This window comes from Geospiza fortis, unplaced genomic scaffold, assembly GCF_000277835.1.
Source record: "Geospiza fortis unplaced genomic scaffold, GeoFor_1.0 scaffold41, whole genome shotgun sequence".
Taxonomy (NCBI): Eukaryota; Metazoa; Chordata; class Aves; order Passeriformes; family Thraupidae; genus Geospiza; species Geospiza fortis.
The window spans coordinates 184,840-207,004 of NW_005054299.1; the positions used below are offsets into that span (position 1 = coordinate 184,840).

General features: G+C 42.6%; 1 protein-coding gene across 2 annotated transcripts in view; it reads left to right on the plus strand.

Moving 5' to 3' along the window:
* Positions 1-11,006: 11,006 nt before the first annotated feature.
* DUSP10 (dual specificity phosphatase 10) overlaps positions 11,007-22,165 on the plus strand; it is a 103,600-nt gene continuing 92,441 nt past the window's right edge. For both annotated transcript variants that reach the window (XM_005416143.2, XM_031060814.1), the window contains exon 1: positions 11,007-11,023. The gene's annotated coding sequence lies outside the window, so the exon portion shown is untranslated. The remainder of the gene's footprint in view (positions 11,024-22,165) is intronic.

The following is a 22,165-nucleotide window of genomic DNA, read 5'->3' on the forward strand; positions in this document are numbered from 1 at the left end:
GACCCCCTTCCTTTAGATTTGTTTGTAAATCCCTCAATCCATAATAGTAACTGTGTTTGTAGTTGTATAACAGCTTTATAAACTCCATAAAGCACCACTGAAATAATTAGTGTGGATCACTACCAGGAAAAAACACCTAATCAATTTGTCTATATTTGGAAGCTTCCAAGCAGCCTTTTCCTTCTTATTTTCCCAGCGCAACTCACTTTTGTGAAACCTGCTTCAGAGCCTCTGAATTTTAGGCCAGAATCAGAAAGGACTATGTAAAGAACAACTTCCATTTGGATTGCATCTCAGCAGGCAGTTTGCCTCTGTGAGGTTAATCTGACCTGGGCAGCTCCAGCAGGCTAAAATGTTTCATAAAAGGATATTAATCAACCTATCTCCATTCTTGAGATTAGAAACCAACTTATCCCATTCTTCTTCACTGTACAGCTTAATTCTTTATCTGTTATATCTGAACAGCTCTTATTTGCATCAGCATAAATCGAGAATGATTCACGTTAAGCCAATGTAGTTTCAATTACGTGACAATGGTTCAAAGCAGGGAGACTGAGATGTATTGGGATTCACATAATGTTTTGAAATCACCTTAAGTTTGATTTCTTAAGGTTAGCTATATGCATCTCCTTTTGTAAAAGAGATTTTCCACCTTTGGTGTTAATTTATGTCTCCCTTTTCAACGTGATTCTCTTAGCTATTAATCAAAACATTTGAACTGTTCCTGTAAACACTTCAACAAGGCTAAATCTTTCCCCAGTGCATTTTTTCCTAACTGGCTCCCTTGGAACAGTGCACATATTCTGTGGATCGCCTGTCTGAGCGCTAATGTGTAGATGCATTTCCATACCTTCTGTTAATATATATGGGAAATTGTTTTTCTTGTTCTGGCCATATGAAAAAAAAATAGACAGAACTCATGGGTTGCGGTGCTGTTCCCAAGTCCTGTCCTACTGCAGACTTCGGTTTGCCTGCCTACGCTTTGTCCATTTTTCTCCTCATAGCTTCTATGGAGCGCAGTATTTGGGGTATGCATGCTTGGGTCCTGAGGGAACTTGGGTGTGTACCTTTCCCAATCTCCCCTTTTTCTTTCCCTTGGCTTCTGGTGGATTTGTGATCACCTGAAGTAAAAACAACCATCTGGATGGCTGCAAAATTCCCTGATTGCCAGTGATGACTCTCTTGTACCAGCCCCAGTCCTTCTGAGGAGTATCTTTTCCCTCCATAGAGGGATGGGGAGGCCAGAAGGGATGGGCAGCCTTGCATCCCATTGGCCAAGATCACATGGAAAGCCTCTGGAGACGTTTACATGGCATGACTGGACAAAGTTGTGGGTGGCCTGCTTCAGTTGTTGGGCTGGGCTAGAGACCACCAAAATTCCCCTCCAACTGACATTTCTATGAATTTATGACATAATTTGTTGGAAAACCAAACAGACAGTTAACCAAAGTAGCAAATAAATAAATAAATAAAAAGCACAGAAGAGGTACAGTGTAAAGTAAAACAGAACCACGCAGGAAAAAATGAGATAAGGGTATGTCCAGATGTTTTGCAATAAATTCTAATGACCAATTTAAGCAAAAAAGAAAATTACCAAAGACAGGTCTTTGAGCATCTTAAGGGAAATAAGTTATTTATTGAAGTTATTGTTGAAGTTATTGGAATTCTACAGCAAGAAGATTGCAGCAGCATCTGTCGAAAGATGCAGTGACAGACATGGTAACAAAACAATAGCAGAGAGGTGAAGGAGAAACAGAAATATGTTACAGCTGGGGCAGATGGAGCATGAAATGGGTAAAAGATAATGAAATGTTGCAAAGCTTATTTTTTCTAGTCATTGTCCAAAGATGATGTTTCACCATCAAAGACCCATATCTTTGAAGACAAATCCTTTTGGCCAAGGAGTCCTTGACGCATTTCCATTCAAGTGACATGGAGGAAGATGCCCATTGCTGGGCCCCTGCACATACTCTGGAGATCAGCTCCAGGGAGGTGCCATCCTACTCTGCATCAGAGAGTGGTGACCAGAAGGGCAGGCTGGCTGCACTGCCAGTGTCTAACACCCTGTGGGGAAATGCCTGTGGTCACTGTCTTCCAAAGGCAGAAAGAACTTTTCCTGAGAGCTATAGCCAGGAAGTGCAGAGCAAATGTTTTGGGTAGAGGAGGGAGCAACAGTTTCGGGCAGGGGAGGGAGAGAGCATGGCCCTTCCTCTTCCAGTTGAGGGTAGAGGGTGGAGTAATTCAGATGAATTCTTGATGTTATTTTGGACTCTAAGAAAGCCAAGTTTCTCTTCTCTTCCTCTTCTCTTGATTTACTAATTTTTGGTTGCCACACAGGAACCCCGGAGAGGGCAGGCTTCTTTCAGCCCAACCCTGGTAGCTGTTGAGTGAAAATTATGTAAATCCTGAGAGCATTGTCTGTGTGACAGAAGCTGTTCAAGAATGATCTTCCTCTGGTATGACAAGGATTCATTAAATGTAACTGCTTGAGGTCCAAGAAGGGCAAAGTAACAGGTGGAGGCGCTTCAAAAAGCAGCTGGAATGTGGCAGCCGATGTCACCCAAGCCTCATTTGCTCTAATAATGAGGCACAGTGATAAAAAACCAACATGGCATTTACAGTTATGGATGATAAATGTTCCCCTGTGCTTAACAGTGGATCACGTAGTTTTTATTCCTGTACATGTAGATTAAAATAATTTGATATGAGCCCTTGCTTTGCCTCATCCCAGTAATGGCCAGGAAGTCTTTGTGATTTGGTCAAGTGCACAAGTGAAGCAGCTGTCAGGCAAAGCCCCTGGAGTGGCTGTCCTTTGCTCAGCTGCCCACTGTGATGAAGTGATTTGGTGTAGCTATGGACAAAGCATGGCAGAACAGGAGCCGTGTGTGCCACAGGGAGCACGGAACTTTGTGGTTTCTTTCAGCGGAGAGATGATCTCCTCCTGGCCAGCTGGCAAGTGTAGGAAACCAGATGATATTCATGTCCTGCAATGGCCATGGGCAGGTGCATTGCTTCCAGGAGATGGCCTTGATTATTTCATTGGAAGAACAGCAAAATGAATGTTATCCAAAAACCTGGTGTCCAGGAGAGGGGAGAAATACCTAAGTAGCTGTCCTGTAATGTGACCTCCAAAGCAAATGCTTGGAGCTGGCAGTAGGTCCCATCTGTGACCAAAGGGACTTACAACTTTCCTGAGATTATTTTAATGAAGAGCTTGTGTCTAGCAAATTGGTCTGTGAAGAAACACTTGGAAAAGTAAATGGTTTTGAAATTGACACAGACTTTGGAAGGAAAAGGCATTTGGCCTTCATGGAGGAGCAAGAAATAACCTAGGGATGCTGATTTTACCATTGTGACTTTAAATAAGTCAGTTTAATTCAGTCTGGCTGAGTCTTAAACCAGGCCTACATTACTGACCTTGGTGAAAATTATCTCTTCTGGTGAAGGTACAAGGGGACATGCTGTTTCAGAGCCCCAAAATGTTGGCATTTGTGTTTGTTCTGCTTGAGCTTAAAGTGGCAAGTGCCTTTGCAGAGGAGAAGGACAGTACAACAGGAATAAAACCTCCACAGCAGGTATTGTGTGCAGCACTGCCTGGGGAGTGCTGTAACAGCTGGCTGAAGAAGTAAGGATTTCAGTCTCCTGCAGTTAAAAAAGCACTGTTTAAAAATAATTAATTCCCATGCCTGGAGCTAAAGTAGCTGATTTTTCAGACTAATGGACAAACTCTTCCAATGCCAGTGGACTCATTTACCCCAATATTTATTGCATGTAAACTTTCAGGACACTGATCACAACCACATATGGAATAGAAGGGCAATAAGTCTGTGGTGCACACAGAGCTGGGGAAAAAGCAAGTGAGCACAAAATATTTGTGGTTTGACACACCAAAGGACAGTCTTTGCTTTGGGATATTCAAGTTGAGCATATTGATTTCTGAAGCAATTAACTCATGGTTTTTCATGATCCATTTACTTTTCCTACCAATATACATTCAGGCAATGACAGTCCAAAATCAGAACTGCTCTGGCTTTTTTCTGTAGTGAAGATTTTAGAGAGAATAAAAATTATCATACCAATTTCAGACAGCATAGCTGAATTAATAAGCACCATATAAAAAGTGAATTTATCACTTTTAGAATGAGAGCTGAAATGAAGGAAAATGTATTGAGCTAAAGGGCAAAGGTGAGATATGGCCAATGAGCACAACTGGTATATAACACTAATTGTTCCACTGCTTTGAACAGACTTGAGTGAGAATATCAATTAGAAGAATTTTATCCTTGAAACATGAAATTTTCTTCTGCATGGCCCAGGCTTGGAATCCCAAGAAAACAGGCCAGATATAAAGTATAAGTTTGGGGTGACATATAATTGGAATTATGGAATCAGTCTTCTATAATAATATTGAAAAATGTATTTTATGGAAGTTATCGATAATATTGTATTCTATTGACCAGGCCTTGCTGAAAATTCACTAAAGTAAACTGCATTCTTTGTCTTAATGGGACATCTTAAATGTTTTGTGTAGAATTATTTGAAGTTTATATGGTGAGAAGAACAAAAAAAAAGAAATGTTAAGGTGTTAGTTATGTTAAAGATTGTCTCTGTTTTCAGGTTTCTCTAGCATGCTATGGTGCAAATAAAATCACAGATGTCACTTAGACAGAATTGGAGATCTGACATCTTTGAATGGCTCTGTACGCAGAAAACAACTTGTACAACCAATAGGTTGCACTCTTTGAAACTATATTTATAGGCACTTTTCCCCGTGGCATAGGAGAAAGCAGACTGTGAAGGTACAAGGTCATCCTCCTCCTGTTTCTTGTGCACATTGGCAGTTATCTTCCAGCACAGAGATTTGAAGATTCAGCTGGGTCATGCCCTCCAAACAGACTGGGATTCAGCCTCCTTTCAGTCCTCAGTTTTGTTTTTCACTTAGGGAGTCATTACTTCAATGGAGGAAGATAAACAGGAGCAAATCCTCTTATTTTTCATGGCTTTTTTCCTTTCACCAGCTATAGGCTGAGAGTAACCAAGTATGTGAATAAAAAAAAAGGAAGGGAGAGGGGTTAGGGAAGGAGGAGAAATAGCACAGTGAGTCACCCTGTCCACTATCTGTCTGAAGATTTATATGCTGCCTTCTTAAATATAGAAATGATTTCATTCAATTATTAACTCTTGCAATCTAAACTCTGGGTATGAAGGGGGCTCCTGGATGCTGATTCATAGTGATGGCTCTCTAAAGAAAATGTGGAGCAATCATGTATAATCTCTGCAATAAATCTTGACTAAAGCAGAAGATGTGTATTTAGAAATGCTTTTATTCAGTGCCTGTCACTTCTGTGTCCGTTTAGCTGTCAGAAACACTAATGACAACTGATGGGTGTTCTTCCACAGAGATTGTCTTGTGGGATCCAGATCCTATGCAAGTGATGGGTTTTAAAGGATAACAAGACTTTCCTTTAACCTGTGGAAGCTTTTTACCACCCACATAATCCAATGGGGGTTTAATATTCCATGCTTGGAGGCTCATCCATGCCAACTGCTCTTGGTAGGTTGCCTTACTCAGACTGCTTATGATTTCAAATGGTGTCTCACTCACCTGGGCAGAGGGGCAACAACCCCATCTTGAAATCAGATAGAGACACAAACCAAAGGTATTGACCACCAGGTTTTTGTGTGGACCTGTGGGATTAGCTCATCTCAGTGAGCTGGTAAGTGGAAGCACATACTTGTTGGATCCTTGCAAGGATGCACACTGGGAAATGTTTCATTAGAGGTGTTGAGAATGCCACCGTGTCAGCAAGGTGATGTAGGGAAGTCAGCAAGGCTTCGCTTTTAATGGTTTCTGCTTCTCAGAGAAGAAGGATAAAAAAGGGACATGTTCTGATAAAAACAATTTGAGGGCTGCATTGGAAGATTGAGGATGGGAAAAGGTGCTGGGAAAGGCACTGCCATCTTCTGGGTAAATTAATGCAGAGACATGAATTTGGACCAATATGTTCATTAAAGAAGAAATTCAAATATCTGAGCTGCCCTAAATTTCCATGGGAAGAGTTTTGAAGCTCCAGGAAATTTCCCTATTAATTTTAGGCTCTGAGAGCTAGGTGGGAGTCAATAGTGGAAAACATTTTATTTCATCTGCAGAAAACAGATGACTTGGCATCTATCTTGTAACTGTGATGGTGAAGGCAGATATTCAGTGTTCTCCTTCCAGACTGGTCAAGCTCTTGGTTGCAGGGGTCCTTAGATACTGAAATCAGAAATCAAACAATGCACCCGTCACTCCGAAGCATTGTGGAAAAATATGATTGCGCTTTGAACAATGTGTGTTATTCTGTTCCTTTTTACTTTGTGCAGGCCAGTGATCCATGTTTTTTCTTGGTTTTCAAGAATTATAAGCATTTGTTTCTTCTTGTTTGCAAAGCTTCGCTGACAAGTGCAACTTCTTCATTTTGTAGTGAACCTGTTTCATATTTCCAGGATCAACTTTCCCATTGATTTTCAGGAGATAAAATGCCATGAAGATGGAGGAGGGAGTAATAGCTCTGGTTCCCCTTAAACTAGAGCTTTGTGAGCTTCTACCAAGCCAAGTTAATCCAGGCTCCTTTATCCATAATCTCCTTTAATTGTTTCACTCCTTTTCCTGGCTGCTTACCTGCCTCCTGTTCACTGAGGTTTCTTTGCCATCAGGGACTGCAATTGAAAATGGGAAAGCTGCTTGGCCACCAGAATCTCTCAATACAATTTGTTCCTGGGAGGAGATGAAAGCCCAAAACCTTCTGGAAGATGAAGTGGTGCAGCAGTTGTGGTCAACCTGCCACTGACTCCTGGGTGATGGGGCTGTGAAGCAGGCACTTTGCTTTCTCTCTCTAATGCTGTTCTCCTTAAAGGGGGAAAATCCTCACTGGGGGACAGGGGAGAAGAAAGACAGTGAGTGGGAATAGGTACAGGCAGAAAGGCAGAGATTGCAGACAAATGCCCAGAACAAGCTGCAACGCACAAAGGTGCACTCAGCCAAAGAGTGGAGGGAGTGGAGGCAAGGACACCATGTCCAGAAGGAAGTCTTTAAAACTTTTGTTCCCCAAATGCAGCCAAAATAAGTGAGACAATATTGGAGTGTATTTACCTTAGTTATTTTGGGGACAAGCCTAAATCCACTCTTGCCTGCAAAGGTATCAAAATCTCTTTCTCAAAAGCCATTCTGAGTGAGTGCATGAGAGAATGGGATGTGTTGGCATTCATACTCTTACTTACTGAGATGCAGATTTGTGCAGTGAGGCAATTATGCATTGATTATATTGCCCAGCACTGTGAAGCATGTGAGCATTCCCTCACCTAACCACTGGCATTGACTTAGCAGGTGTGTCTTGGACAGCAACTATAGAAAACCACTGTCATTTGCACTGCAACCTCCTGTCATAAAAGAGTATTCTTAGGCAGGGAGGTGAAGCAAAAGTAATCTCATCTTTGCAAGCATCTATTTTGGACAATTATTGCTGTTTAAATTTATTAATTACTGCTTGGGAGCATACAGCTCACACTTCAGATTTACCTTCTGTGGGAAGGAGCGCTTTGGCAAATCTGTGTCTCAACTTGGAACAGGAAAATGAACAATATAAAAATTTGGATGCCGTTTGTCTCTTAGGATTCACAAAGAATTTCCAACAAACCATGGAAACACTGGGGCTATTTTTTTTTTTTAGCAAGGGAGCCAGAAAACAGTTTCAACTTGGAAGTTTCACAGCCAGCACTTGATTTTTAGAACATGTTGTAGTTGTACTCAAGGAGGAGCTGAAGACAGAAGTACTGACCCTGAAAAGGGTAACCATGAACTGTGAATGATCAGTGCAGTCTGATTCATCTACAGCATTTATGTATATCTATGGAAAGATCTAAGGACATCAAGCACTACATTCACCCAATAATGCCGATTATTTGTTGACTAGATTTGTCATCATCATTACTAGGGATACATTAGAAAAGCAATGTCCCAGATGAGATCAGGGTTTCCTTATCAAGATGAAACACATACTATTGGCTTGCCCAAGGTAAAATGGAACAGATTAACATATGTTTTGCAAAGTCCAATCATATTTTGCTACAGGCTTGGTACAAATGGACTGTAAATTCTTGCCTGCTTGGACAGGTTTGGATCAGTTCTAGTTATATGCACGTACTGGTCATGATCAGATATGTGTGTGTGTCCTTTGCAGGGAAACAAGAAATTGGATATCCCATACTCCAGACTGGCTTATCTGAGTGCTTAGGCAAGGTGAATATGGGCACTTGATTACCTCATCCTCTTTGGAAAAAAGCTGACCCACAGAGAAATCACAGGCATGTGCTATTTGGAGCCCAGCCTCAGGCAGTCCTGCTTCTGCCATCTGGAACTGGCACCAGGACTTCCAGCCCTTCCTCAGCCCCCAGAGCCTGGGTGCTACCCAGAGCTGCTCCCTGCACTCCTCTTCACCACGCTCTAACCTGTGGCACCAAAAAGGGGTTTCAACAGTATTTTGAGAGTGGATAGGACCAGAGATATATGTTCCCATCTGTATTAGTTGTGTACTGTGATGTGGGGAGGCACTGCCATGAAATGCCCAGAGAAGCTGTGGATGCCCCATCCCTGGAAGTGCTCAAGTCCAGGTTGGATGGGGCTCTGAGGCACCTGAGTTAGATGTCCTTGCCCATGGCAGGGATTGGAACTGGATGAACTTTAAGGTCCCTTTCAAGTCAAGCCACTCTATGATTCTAGAATACAATCCTATGATTCTATATAGAGTAACATTTTAAAATTAATTGGTGGAAAATGCTTACAAAATAAACTAATTAATTAAGGGCCCAAATTACCCCTGCACAGCTGCAGTTTCCAGTGTGGAGGGGAGGAAGTGAAGGACTTGAAGGCTGGTTTTATAAGAGGGGCAGGGCATTTCCAACTTACCCTTGTTGAGCTCAGACCTGAAGCTATGCCCCTCCTGATCACTTTTTTTCTGCTTGGTGCCATCAGCCTGAGTGTTCTCTCTGAGGGAGGCAATAAATTTGTTTGGCACACTAAGGAAAGTGAAACTTGCTCCCTGCAGGCAATCCTGTACTGTAAAGGCTGAGAGAACTTCTCTTAATTGTTTTTCCTGCCCTGTAGTAAATGGTACACAGTCAGTTTATGCAGTGAAGGGCCTTGCTCTCCTGGCAGAGCCATCTCTGATGTCGCCAACCATGAAGTTATTCCCTGTATGTATGTACCTGCTTAGCATGTCTCCTTATTTATTACCTGCTAGGGTAAGGTATTCAAATCACAAGGACACCACTATGAGAGCGGCAGCCATCATGAAGTAGGTCATGTGCCCTTGGTCCTGCGACCAAGTCCAAGTTAACAAGGAGCTCGGGCTGAGCTGTTTATTCTGTCACCTTTGTGTGACTGGCTTGACTGCCTGATAACGAAGCTGCTGCTTTCTGTGTGCTGCACATCTCCTCAGGGCTGTTGGGGCTGCAGAGAGGACAGACAGACTTTCCAGGCCTTTTACATGACTGAGTGCCAACCTAGGTGTCCCTATGGAGCCCTGTTCTTGTGCTTTCCTTTTATTAACTTTGCAGTCTACATGATCTTCTGAAGTAAAGACTGGGTCATTTGTTTGCTTGCTTGCTTTTTCTGTGGACAAGAAATACTGCTCTCCTCCCTCAAATCTGAGAAACAAGCTGCTTCTCCTGCTCCCCCAAAACCACTCCTGAACTCCCTCCTTTAAAACCAGAGGGAGAAAGAACTGCCTCAGCATTTAGAAGTAGTCTGAATGGGGATTCCAATTTGCCTCCTTAGAGACATGGAAGAATCTCTGAATCAGGACAGGAATGAGGCCTGTTTCTCCAGTGTGACTGAAGATTAGGTCCAGAATTTTGCCCCAGGATCTGGTCTGTCCCTCTAGGGTGACATCAACCTGGTAAGTGCAGGTGTACTTTTTTGTCCTGTGAAGGAAACAAGAATAGCTGCTTTGTATTATAGAGAAAAGGACCATGCTATGTTGGTCAGATCCCACTGATTTGCAGAGAAATCATACATTTGATGCAAGGAAGCCTGTCTAACTTGTTCTTCTCACACATATGAACCCAGGTGGCTGAGATGAAGCCTATGAAGATGTAGACAGTAAAGGATTTGTTAAAGTATCATATGGCAAGTGTGTATTATGTGTCTGGCTGTTGTGCTGGTGAGGGAGCCAGCAGATGAAGTCCTGAAGGATCAGTTACTGTGTGTATAACCCTTCTGCCAAGGCATGACTGGCAGCAACAGCAGCCACAGTCAAATTTCACCCCGTTTGAAGGCCCTGAGCTTAGTGATCTGTTTTTCCTGGCAGAAACAATTGCCTGAAGAAGCAGAATTTTGTCAAGGCAGGGGAAACAAGAGAGTTTCCAAATAAATAACACCTTGTTCCTTTTTCCTAAAGAATACCTAAATTAAAAACTTGAAACAAAGTTTCCTTAAAAATATAAAGAAAGATTTTCCTAAAAATATTTAAAATCTGGAACAAGCCCCCCCCCTTCGCCCCCCTTCTCCTTCCCTTGCCTTCTACTGGCTGTACCCTTAATCTCACCTGGGGCCATGGTTTAGTGGTGGACTTGGCAGTGCTGGTTTAACAGTGATTCAAGGATCTTAAAGATACTGTTCAATCTAAATTATTCTATGGTGAATAGAATTTACCACAGCCTTTGCCCTGTGGTGAAAGTAGCCGCACACTTTCTGTAGCAGGAGGCGATGCAGAGGCCCCTAAGCAGAAAGATTCACAGAAGGGTACCAGAAACAAACCCAAAGACCTTGCCTTCCAGGAAGAAAGTTTTGCTAGGTTTTGGTCTGGGGTGGGCTTGAAGGAGAGAGAAAAGAGTGAGAACAGAAACATCAGGAAAAGTAGCAGAAACAGCTATGAAACACTGACGCCAAGAAACAAAGAAACCCACCTCTGCAGGTTTTGGCAACAGATTCCCTCTGGTGCATAGAGAAGCAGACCTCTGCATATTGTCTCCAAGTTCTTCAAAGGTTTTACTCCTTTCAGTTTCTCTTTGTACAGGGGATGACTTGAGAGTTTGCCTGCAGCTGGTTAACGTGTCCTCCTGACGTTGAGGGACTGGAGTGAGAAGGGAGCGAGATGTTGGGAATCCGAGGGAGGATGTTGGGGCTCAGCTGAGCTGAGATTAATCTGAAGGGAAAGGATGGTTGGAGGGGAGAAAGGCACAGGGGCTGGAAGACTGTGAGTAGAAGGTGTGGGGCTGGCTTCTAGGGGCTTGTCCCATCCCAGGAACAAGCACAACTGGATCTGCCAGCTCCACTGGTGAGGTGAACATCAGCAGCAGCAGCAGGCATGGAGTCAGGCCCTGGTTTCTGTTCTATTTGGGGCTCTGCTCATTTGGGAGTTTTAGAGGGAAGCAGTTCTTTAATCCATACATTCTATTGCTGTCCTTTTTCATACTTCAGAGATTAGGAGAAATGTGGTCTGGGCTGAGAGCACACCTAAAGTCAGCCCTGAGCGTGACTGTGCTGCGCAAGCTGCCTGCACCAGATACTCACTCAGCGATACCTCCTGCCTGCATGAGATAAAGTTTGGTGGCAGTGCTGTGGAGGGGTCAGGGATGCAACCCTGCAGGCATTTAACATCCTGGAAGCTTGATTAATACCGAAGAGAACACTGAGGTGCTTTAGCTCACTGCTGTTTTCACTTCTCATGCATCAAATGTGTGGAAGCATGCCTTGAATGCACAAAGAGGAATATTTAATAGCGATGATGTAATACCGTGGCACTGGCTCGGTGCTCTCTGGCATTATTCAATACATCTTTCTCAGCAGAATGATGGTAGTGAAATGAGATTTTACTAAGAGAGAGCAGCTCAGTGTATCGTTAAACATTCAGAGGAACAGCATTTGAAAGGTGAATGGTACTCTTATCTAATCAACATTAATAATTCAGCTTAGTCCAAGAGAGCTTATTGAAGCTAGTTCTTTGATGCCAGAAAACCTTTACTAAGGTTTTCTGGGATCAAAGCATTCTTTCTCAATTTAATTCATAAGCTCCTAATAAAGCCAGTCCAGCTAAAGTATTTTAACCTGACTCCTACAGTTAAAAATGTAGCTGAAATTATTTCAAGTGGGCTGTGGTAAATAGGTAATGTAAATTTTAGTAGAAATGTACTTTTTCACTCTGTTTCTGAATCTCAAGATTGTCATCCTTGGAAGAACAGAAATCATATGTATGGAAACACACTTTTCCTTCCTCTTCTTCTGTGTGCCTTTCTTTTTTTCGTAGCTGTCCTCTCTGGTGGAAATGCTGCCGTCTGACATGATTGGCATAAACAGAGGTGAACAGGGAGGGTATTCTTTATACCAGGAGAATGAAAGGTCATGCAATATTTCCAGAGTAACTTCCCATAACACTGAGACATCCCAAGCCACTATTACGGAGTCAGCACAATTGCTAGGAGACAATGATTTCCTGTTCTTTTATTAAGGTAATAATGGAAAGAATGCACTGCCTGACTGGTCCTACCAACATTGCAATGTAGAGAAGCTCTTCTAGCCTCCACCTTGCTATGATAGAAAAGACTCTCCATAGGAGTGAGTTTTACCAGGTCTGATGGTGTCAAACCATCAGAAATGTTGATGTTTATCTCAGTATGGCCCATGACACCTGGTACGAACAGGGAACCTCTAAAATCAGTTATTTCTTTGACACCACTGTCCTTTCTAAGAGGAGTTACTGGAAGAGAATGAATGGATTGCTGTCAATAATATGCCCAAATTTTCATGCGTTAATTTACTTCCTTCCACACTTGCTAATTTCAGAGGGATCAAGGTGGGTATTTGTCTTCTGGTGATGTGGCGGGAAGAAGTTGGAGGTACAAAAGGAGGTTGCAAATTGGAGTCCTTAGAGGTCCAACTGCCCATTTCCTGCAGGGAGTGTATGCCAAGGATACTTGTTGAGATTCTTACTGGCTAGAGAAAGAAAAATAGCTTTATTTTTCTATTCAATCCTTTATAATTAGTACCAAGATTTTCAAAAGCTGGGAGAGTCAAGGGATATATTTGCTGTTTGAGCATCTGCAAAAATAGTCACTCCAAAATATACAACAACAACGACAAAAAAGAGAAACATTTCTGAAAGGAAAACAAAACGGTTGCCTCTGCCTGAAATGCCTAATCCTGCAAATGTGTTTTGTGGGACCACCATCATTCCTTAGAGGTATCATAAAGTTCAGGTGTTGGAAGCATTTTTACCTTATCTGTGGAAAATGATAGTTCTGGCGAACATTTCTTCATCCTTTCCATTTCAGGACTCTGAATAACATATTCACCTATGGTTGTTGAGAGAAGTAATTTCTATAGGCAGAAACACCCTCTTTGCATTTCTCAGCTTTTCCATCTCTCAGACTGAGAGTATTTGCAAACCCTGTAGATGTATTGGAAAGGTAACTGGGTTGTAAAGTGCTGTGATACATCAGGATGTGAGATGCTGCAAAAGAAGAAAATACTTTGATTTTTCTTTTTCACTCCTGTAATATGCCCATGGGTGTTCTTGCTTCAGTGTCATCTTGATTCTGGGAGTCTTGTCACTGCTTAAAAACAAGTAGTGTTTTTTTTTTCAGGCTTGATCATTTGCCTGCCTTCAAAAATTTGTGATTGCATGTTTTGGGTTTGAAAAACATTTGGCTGGCATTGAGGAAATGGTAGTTTTGTGCCAAGAGGGGACATAATACATGAAAATGATCCTTGCAGGTAACACAGAGGCAGAAGTAGCACACAGCATCCTAGTGAAGACAGCAGAGAGTTGGCACCTGGGTTTCCAGATGAAGTAAACCCACATGGCACTGACCAGGTGCTCCCAGAATCCATGGTCTCCCAACTTCCACAGCCCAGTTAACTCCACATGGTTGGAGTTCCCATCTCCTCCCTTCACTGCGCTCTCTACTGCTGTGTTTAACTCTTTGCCAGGTTTTAAAGTGGATCATTTGCCAGCTGAGCCATTTACTTCAGCCACTCAGAAATGGCTGTTTGTGTTGTCCCCAGTGAGGTGGAAACCACCAGAGAAAAGGCTGGAGCTCACTGGTGGCTGGCACTGCTCTCCCTGCCCCAGGAGGGTGTTTCTGACTTAGCCAGGTTGGGATGCTCTCATACAGATTTTCTTAGTGGATGACCAAAGTGCTTTATTTTCTGTTCCAAATCAGGTGGCAGGGACTTGAGCCAGGGTCTCACAGATGTCAGGGCAGCATTCCATGCAGCAGTGTTGGGACACACTGGTTATTATCCAGTTTAGCTATGCTTTTCTTTTTACTGCAACATTTGTTATGAAGTTTTAGAGAGTTCATTAGCTGTGTTGTAGTGGTCTAGGTATTAAACATTACTGTGATTTTTTATCCTTTAAAAGAGTCTAGAAAAATGTTTATTATAGGCTGTTTAATGGCATTCATTTCATGTTCATCTATTCAGCATTATGCTTCATTAGCTGCAGGCTTGTTGGATGATGACATGTAATCAATCAATCAATCATGTACCATTTGTGGTTATTCTGCTCATAAAGCCAGATTTATTTGTTTTGGTATCCAGACTGGAATGCATTTTTCTTGTGCTTTTCCAGTGCTGAACCATAGAAAAGACCAGTTGTTAGTCTCTGAGAGATCTGTCTGGTCAGGAAACTGTGTGAAGAAAACAAACTGCTTCCTTAATTAGAAGGCTGTGGCTGCTCCTGATTTGAATGACTACATGTCCTCTTTCTCTCACATTAATACATTATTAGTCACATGAGAAGTCAGATTATTTTTGGTGGGAATTCCTAGTTAGTGCTGTGTGAGTGGACCCAGCAGAAAATCCTGGTTATCTTTGCAAAGTAGTCTTGATGGAGGCCCCTTGGCCTTCAGGAAAGGATGAAGTGCCATTTGGAACTCTGGCAATGGTACTGGGGAAGCCTTGGAAACTCGACATCCAGTGTGAGGGATGGCACTGTAAGCCCTTTTTTGAAGATGAAACATTAGTCATTCCTTATAGCTACATCTTGTGAATAATTTATAATGTTATGGCTGTTGGGAAAAAAAATGTGTGGCATAGAGTTCAGGAGAAAAGAAGGAGGACTGGTAAGTCACACAGAGAAAAGATGTAAGTTAGGAAAATTGCTATTACTCCAAGAAATCCCTCCAACCCATAAAGTGCAAAAGTTTTTTACCTACTCCTTTGCATGGTGAATTTATTTTCCCGGGTACATGACATTTTTGAGGGTTGGAAAATGTGAGTGCAGATCAGGAAGGAAGCTGTTGGAGTTCCCTGCAACAGGCAAAACCAAAAGTAATTGGTGAGCATGAGCATGAGCTAATCCAGAGCCCTTGGTTCATTTCAGTCCTTACTGGCCAAGAGCAGCTGTGAATAGATAGAAAATGATACAGTGCTGCAGCCAGGGCTTGGGCTATACATGCATTTCATCATCAGCTCAGAGAGAGCTGCTCTTCTGCCATGGAGCTGCACTCTTAGTGCTGCTCTTTGCAGTCTTGTGACTTTCTCTTTGTGCTGAATAACAGTTAATTATTTTGTTAAATCCATGTGGAGATGCATAGAGTCCTCACTGCTCAAGAGTCATATGATGAGCAAAAAGCCAACAAGTTTGCTGCTGGAAGATGGGGCTGTGAAATACAGCATTATCATCTGAAGAAAATAGCCCCACTGGTTTTCTATTTGTGTACATGCACACATGACCTCTTTTGACTTAGAAGTGTAGTTGAAAAGAGAAATCCATTTGAATTTCAGTTATGCCTACAGAGAGAGAGGTAGAGAAGGATCCATTTGAGATAAACCTGGTAGCAGTCACTACCTAAAAAGTAAAATTGATGTAATGGTCAAGTTGAGTGGGGGCAAGTGGGGAGATAGAGTTGTTCAAAGTCAGAGGGAAGAGGTAAAATAGGCAAGGTCTCCAGAGTTGTGCCTGGTAGGAGAGCTGCTAGGCCATCATGCCTAAGCATGTAGTTCACCTGTTCTCCAGCCAGTCCATGGGATCTCTTAGACTGTGAAGATCAGCTTCTGCACCAAATCAGGTGGCAGGGACTCAAGCTGGGGTCTCAAAGATGTCAGGGCAGCATTCCATGCAGCAGTGTTGGGACACACTGGGTATTATCCAGTTTAGCCATGCTTCAGCCCTGTGCTGCATTCATACCACACTGGTCAGCATGACACAGGAATATTTCAGATATGTGGGGGAGAAATGGGAACAACACATGGGGACATGACATGGGATGCTGCTTTCCACTTTAATTCAGCATCCCTGGTTTCTTTCACTTTTGCTCTGGTATGGTATTTACACCTCTGGGTGGGTGGAAATGGCAGCTTCATGTCTTAAGCAGCAGCTTAATCCTGATAGATTTGAAAAGTCATTGGTGTGCACATTGATAGACAGGTGTAGAGTCATCCTAACAGTCATCCATTGGCTGTCTGGAGAAGAGAAATGCTCCATGTTATCCACAGTTGTGTTAGTTTACAGAGAAACTCTGTGGTTCAAAGAGTAACCATTGCTCCATTTGAACAAGAAACTGGCAAATGTCCCTAATAGCAGCATGGGCTTGGTCAGGAGACTGGAAGATGTAAGATTTACGAAGTAAAGATACTTGTGTATAGCACAGATACACTGACCCGCCATTTCCCCCAATATTTGACCAACTCTATTGATGGGAGCTGACCACAAGTGAATGGGACAAAGTTTTTGGCTCTCCCTGTGCATGTTTTGCTCAGCTCCACTGGAAAAGCTTCTATGAGCTATTTGCTGCTAATCATTCTCAAGCAATGAATGAATGGAAAAGAATCTTACTAGAATGATTTAGTGTTCGTCACGCATAATAAATGAATAGAGTTATTCACTGGCAGTCACACATCTCTGGCTAATCCTCTTGAAGGTCACTTGTACCAGTCACCAGCCTCTCGTCACAGCTACTGTAGGAAAGAGCAATGTGTTGAGGATTGGGAACTGTTTAAAAAAGTGAGATCATATCTGTCCACCACTTTGGGTTTGTTCTTCACCCTGATTCCTACACCTCACATCATCAAGGACTAGCAAAGGGAAGACCAGAAACTGATGTAAATGCAGTAACACTGTTTGAATTATTAAATCCTCTCAGCCCAAAAAGAAAGAGTTGTCAGTGTTAATCATTCTCTAGGGAAGTCAAAGCAGAACAATTTGTTCTGAGATGTCCTCTCATGCCCAGATATTACACTAACCCCAGGTTGCAGGGCATCTGAACAACTTCCTCTTGGTGCAAAACCATCTGACTGGAGGAGAACTGGATTGCAACATATTATTAGCAGTTTTATTATGTGCTACTTCGAGTTCTTAAAAAAAATCCCCTAATTTGAATTCTGTGTTGTAATTTCCTTCCTCAGTTCCTGAGTCACACAACACCAGAGAATAATAGCAATGTGACCTCACCAATGAGAAACATCCAAGGAAACGAGGCCATTGTAACGATACCTAGTGTACTTGGGCACTGCTCACTCCCTGAGAAAAGATACTTAATCTGTGTTACCACCCACCTCTCACAACTACATCAGAGTCTGCTGGTGACTGGTCTCTGCCTGAGTGGGTCAGAGAACCACAGGAAGTGGTAAATGTATATGGATCATTTGCAATTTACTAAAATTATACCTTGTGTTTAGCCTAAGGGAGCCCAGACTGTATCACCCACCCAAGGGCATATTGCCTGCCAAGGTGTGAGATCTGCAGGCACAGGGCTGAGAGCTGTGGATAGTGACACGAGTAACACATTGTCCCAGCTTGACAAGAATTTTCCCTGCCAAGGTCTGTGTGAGTCATCTGATGTAGACAGGCACAGAGCTGCTAGAAAAGGCCATATTTCTTTCCCATTTCCCATTGGTGTGAGTTGATCAAACCACTTGAAAGACACAATTGGCAAATTCACCCACCCTTCCTTCCTTCCTTCCTTCCTTCCTTCCTTCCTCCCTTCCTTCCTCCCTTCCTCCCTCCCTTCCTCCCTCCCTTCCTCCCTCCCAGTTATCAATCCCCTTACTCTAAAAAGAGACAGACTTTAATTAAAGATACTGAATACTCTGGTTTGACAGCAGGCCTCTGTTTAGATATATGGACCAGGAGAACAGAGTAAATGGTGCCTATTTACAGCACAGAGGGCTTTAGTCCTCACTAACAGCACTCCTGTTGTCAGTGGGACCAGAAGCCTGCTCATAGGGGTGAACCTGAGGCCCTGGGACTCCATGAATCCACTTCATATCACTCTGGATTCACTCTGGAGCAAATCCATATGATTGCAAATGGCTGTTATCTATTCCAGGGGTCTTGGTACACTTAACATTCTATGCTTCAGAAAGTAAATACAGGGTGTTGGCTCATGTATCTTATTAAGGACTGAGTGAGTCTACCTTGAGAGGAACAAAAAATGTACAGGTAAGAAATATCATTCTTGCAGAGGCTGTGCTTACTGCACTAAATTATCCTCTTCTGTGGGTTAAAGTCAGCTCCTACAAATCTCCTCTCCTGGAAAATTTTCCCAGATATCCTGGGGAGACTTCAAGCATGGGTTGCACCACAGGGGTTACTGATTTCCCTCCTGTCCTGTCTCTGGGAGTGTGTTTGTGCCATGAGTGCTGTACTGGTGAGTCCAAAATACAGGCAAATTTCAAAGGGCCCATGTTGCTGCTCTGCAAGATTTATTTTTGGCAGGCTGTTAATAAATAAAAGGACAGTGAAAATACAGGTCACAGAATACAGCAGTATCCACTCATGTTCTTCTCCACCAGGCTCAGTGGAGTGATGGTAATTCGGCCTCTTTCTCCTTCCTCTGCAGCCTTCCAACTCAAAACCAGTTTTGCTCACATTCAGGTTGTGGGGACGTGGGAGTTAAATTTGCTCACTTGGCATTTCTGAAACCTGCCAACCCCTTCAGAACCAGAACTGAAACCTCCTTTTCTGTTTCCTCCTATACATTCCTCTTGTCAGCTGTGGGGAACAAACCCCTGTGCATTTTAATTTTTTTTTTCTGCACGAAAAAGATACCTTCCCTGCCCTGAAAGTCCTAATGATATTAAAGCAGGCAAGGAGCTCAATGCCTTGAGTCCTGCTGCACACACAGACCTTGTCTGTGATGTCAGCCAAGCTGATCCCTGCAGCTGTGCTTCAGAGGCTTAGCTTGCTGTTATCAGGGCCCAGCAGGCAAATGGCACCCTGAGCTTGGCTGCTGCTCAGCTCCAACTCTAAAACCCTCTTTCTCACCTACCTCCAAGTTAAACCAATTCCAGCTTCATGCTAATTAGGAGTGCAGGTGGAGGAGATGAGAAGTTTGGAAGTAGGGTAGACTATTTCTTCTTACAATGTTTAATTGCCCTCTTGAAGTGGCCTCATTGTGCTAAATCCACATCACTGTTGTTCAGCTTTCCCATGAGATCTGGCTGATCCTTCTGCATCAGTGGCACTGTCCTTCCTTCCTGCCTCCCTCCTTGCCACACTGTGCAATTGTGACTTAATTTGCTATCAGATATTCTGGCTGTTGCCTCTCCCTCCTGAAATCCTTCATCCTGTGGTATTTTATTATATGGTACAGTAAGAGAGGAGACAAGTTGAAGGAAGGAGTGAATTTTGGCAGCATTGTACTACACTTTGGTAGGAAGGGGTGATGGCAAAAGCCCAGGTGGAAGGAAAATGTAGGACAATGGGACAGAGAGAAGGAAAAGGAGAAAGTAATTGTAACCTGCCACAGAAGTGACAGATAGAAAAATCAAGTAGAGTCAGGCTTACAGTGCAGCCAATTATTCTGCCAGTAAAGATATGAGAGCAACTAATAATATTTTGCCCCAGGGTTTATTTCTCCTTATTTATATCACCATTAACGAGAGAGACACAACATTGCAGACCAATTGCTGGCTTCATTTCGGGAGCATGGAATGGTGAGTTGCTCTGAGGAGGAGGAAGAATCCTGAAGTGGATTAAGAAAAATTGGGTTTTTTCAGCCTGAGTGAAGGATAAATGTGATTGAAAGAGTCTTAAGTGGACACAATAACTAATTCAAGATAATGATGTTGAAAGAAGCACTGTTTTTCCAAGTGATTTTCATAATGAAGGAGGAAAATCCATGCCCAGTCCTGGAATCTCTTACTTAGAAACCTTCTAAATCATCTATTACTGACAATAATCTTGGTTTTGCTTATTTTAATGAGGCATTTCCTGGTGAATGGTTGGGTTTTGTTTTATTTTCTTATTTGCTTTCATGGCAGAGTGGTCTAGATTTTTCCATATATTGAATTTTCCATAGGAAAATTGTTATTTATTTATGCTTATTAAAGAAATTCCTTTACAAATTTCAGGGTGGTAACTGAGAGCCTCTGATTTCTATTTTAAACAGGAAGGAGTCAAGAATATTTCAGATATTCCTCAGTCTCCAGGCAGGATAGAACATTAGATTAACAATGTACTGTGTGTCATTAACTGGATGTTAATGGAGAAGCTGGAGAGTGCAGACAAGCCCTGCACTCATTTCTAACACTGTTTGGGCATTCATTAAAACACTTTGTGCAAAAATTAATTCTTCTAGGATGTCGTAGCTGGTGTCATTCTTCCTAAAGACTGTATCTGTTGACCACATGAAGCCATGGGGCAGCTGGACCATCTATGACTCTGTCCTTTCGGATAATTTTGTTATTTACTAGAGGGTAAATTTTACTGTGCTAATGTGTAGGAAGTTCATTCTTTAAACAATTTTACAACTGTCTCTTTATAGAAATGATCTTCTTCAGCTTCAAAGTAATTTGTTCATATTTGAAGTAATGCTGTGAAGGAAGAAGTTTTACCAGCTCTATTACAGTGGCTGATAAACCCAAGTCAGTACAAAATCAGTTGTAAATTAGTATGGACTGTGTAAGAAAAGTAAGAGCAATGCTGAATTGCTAGAAACCAAGTTCTATCAGATGTCTCCTGTGCTTTGGAGAGGATGCCTGTCTGCCCAAAGTGCATGTCCAGTTTGGGACTTTTCTTAGGAATCCAGGATGAAACTTGATTTTTCAAATGCTGAGTCCCAGAAGCTCTCATGGACTTCTGGCGGAACTTGCAATCCAGGCAAAACATGTTGAGTGATGAGGTTCTCTTTTTTTTACAATTTCTAAAGTTATCACCTCTGATTTTAATGCTCAAGTATTTAAGTACTTTTCACTAAAGTGTGCCAAAGACCACCCAGAATATCCACCAGCCCAGTGGTTAGGAAACTCATCTGGCTCTTTTGGCATGACTCCTTTTCTCTGTTTCTGATTTTGAGAAATTAATCCTGAAGCTGGAAGAATATGATCAAGTCTTACTGTGACAAATAGCATCCAAACATTGTAATGAAGAAGGTGCATGGCAAGTCTTGATGATGGCAATGAAATCAGAAGTCTCTTTTCTGCAGGGATTGCTCAAGTCTTGCCCACAGTAGTTGAAACATTGTAACTCTGCTGCAAGAGGCAGTATGTAAATGTCCTTGCAGCTATACCATAGATCAGCAAATTTGCTGCCCAGTGTTAGTGACCTGGCTTCACAGGTCACCAAACAGTTGATTCTGGAAATCAAGACACCTCAAGGTGGCCAGATTGGTATGATGAATTAGTGCGAAGAGGGAAAGTTGATCTCTGTGGGTCTAAGACGTGGCAGTTGGGCCAAGATTCACAGAATCACAGAATTAACTAGGTCAGAAAAGACCTTTGAGATCATCGTATCGAACCTATGACCAAACACCCCCTTGTCAATAGACCATGGCACCAAATGCCACATCCAGTATTTTCTTAAACACCTCCAGGGATGGTGACTCCTCCACCTCCCTGGGCTGCTTGTTCCAATGCCCAATCACTCTTTCTGTGAAGAACTTCTTCCCAATGTCCAGCCTAAACGTCCCCATATGCAGCTCGTGTCCTCCCGTTCTGTTTCTTTATGCCTGGGGGAAGAGACCAACCCCATTCTGTGCACAGGAGGCTCCCTGATAGAAGAATAGGCAGAGGAATTAATGTTGTTATGCTGAAGTGCAGCTTTACCATCTGCAGTCCCCTACAGTGGGAGAAACCAAATGGTGTGGATCACTACCATGATTTGTGAGGAGCTGTCACATGTGCTGGAGATGATCTGTGCTGCTTCCTACACTGTTCTTCCCTTTCTCCAGCGCTCCTTCCTGT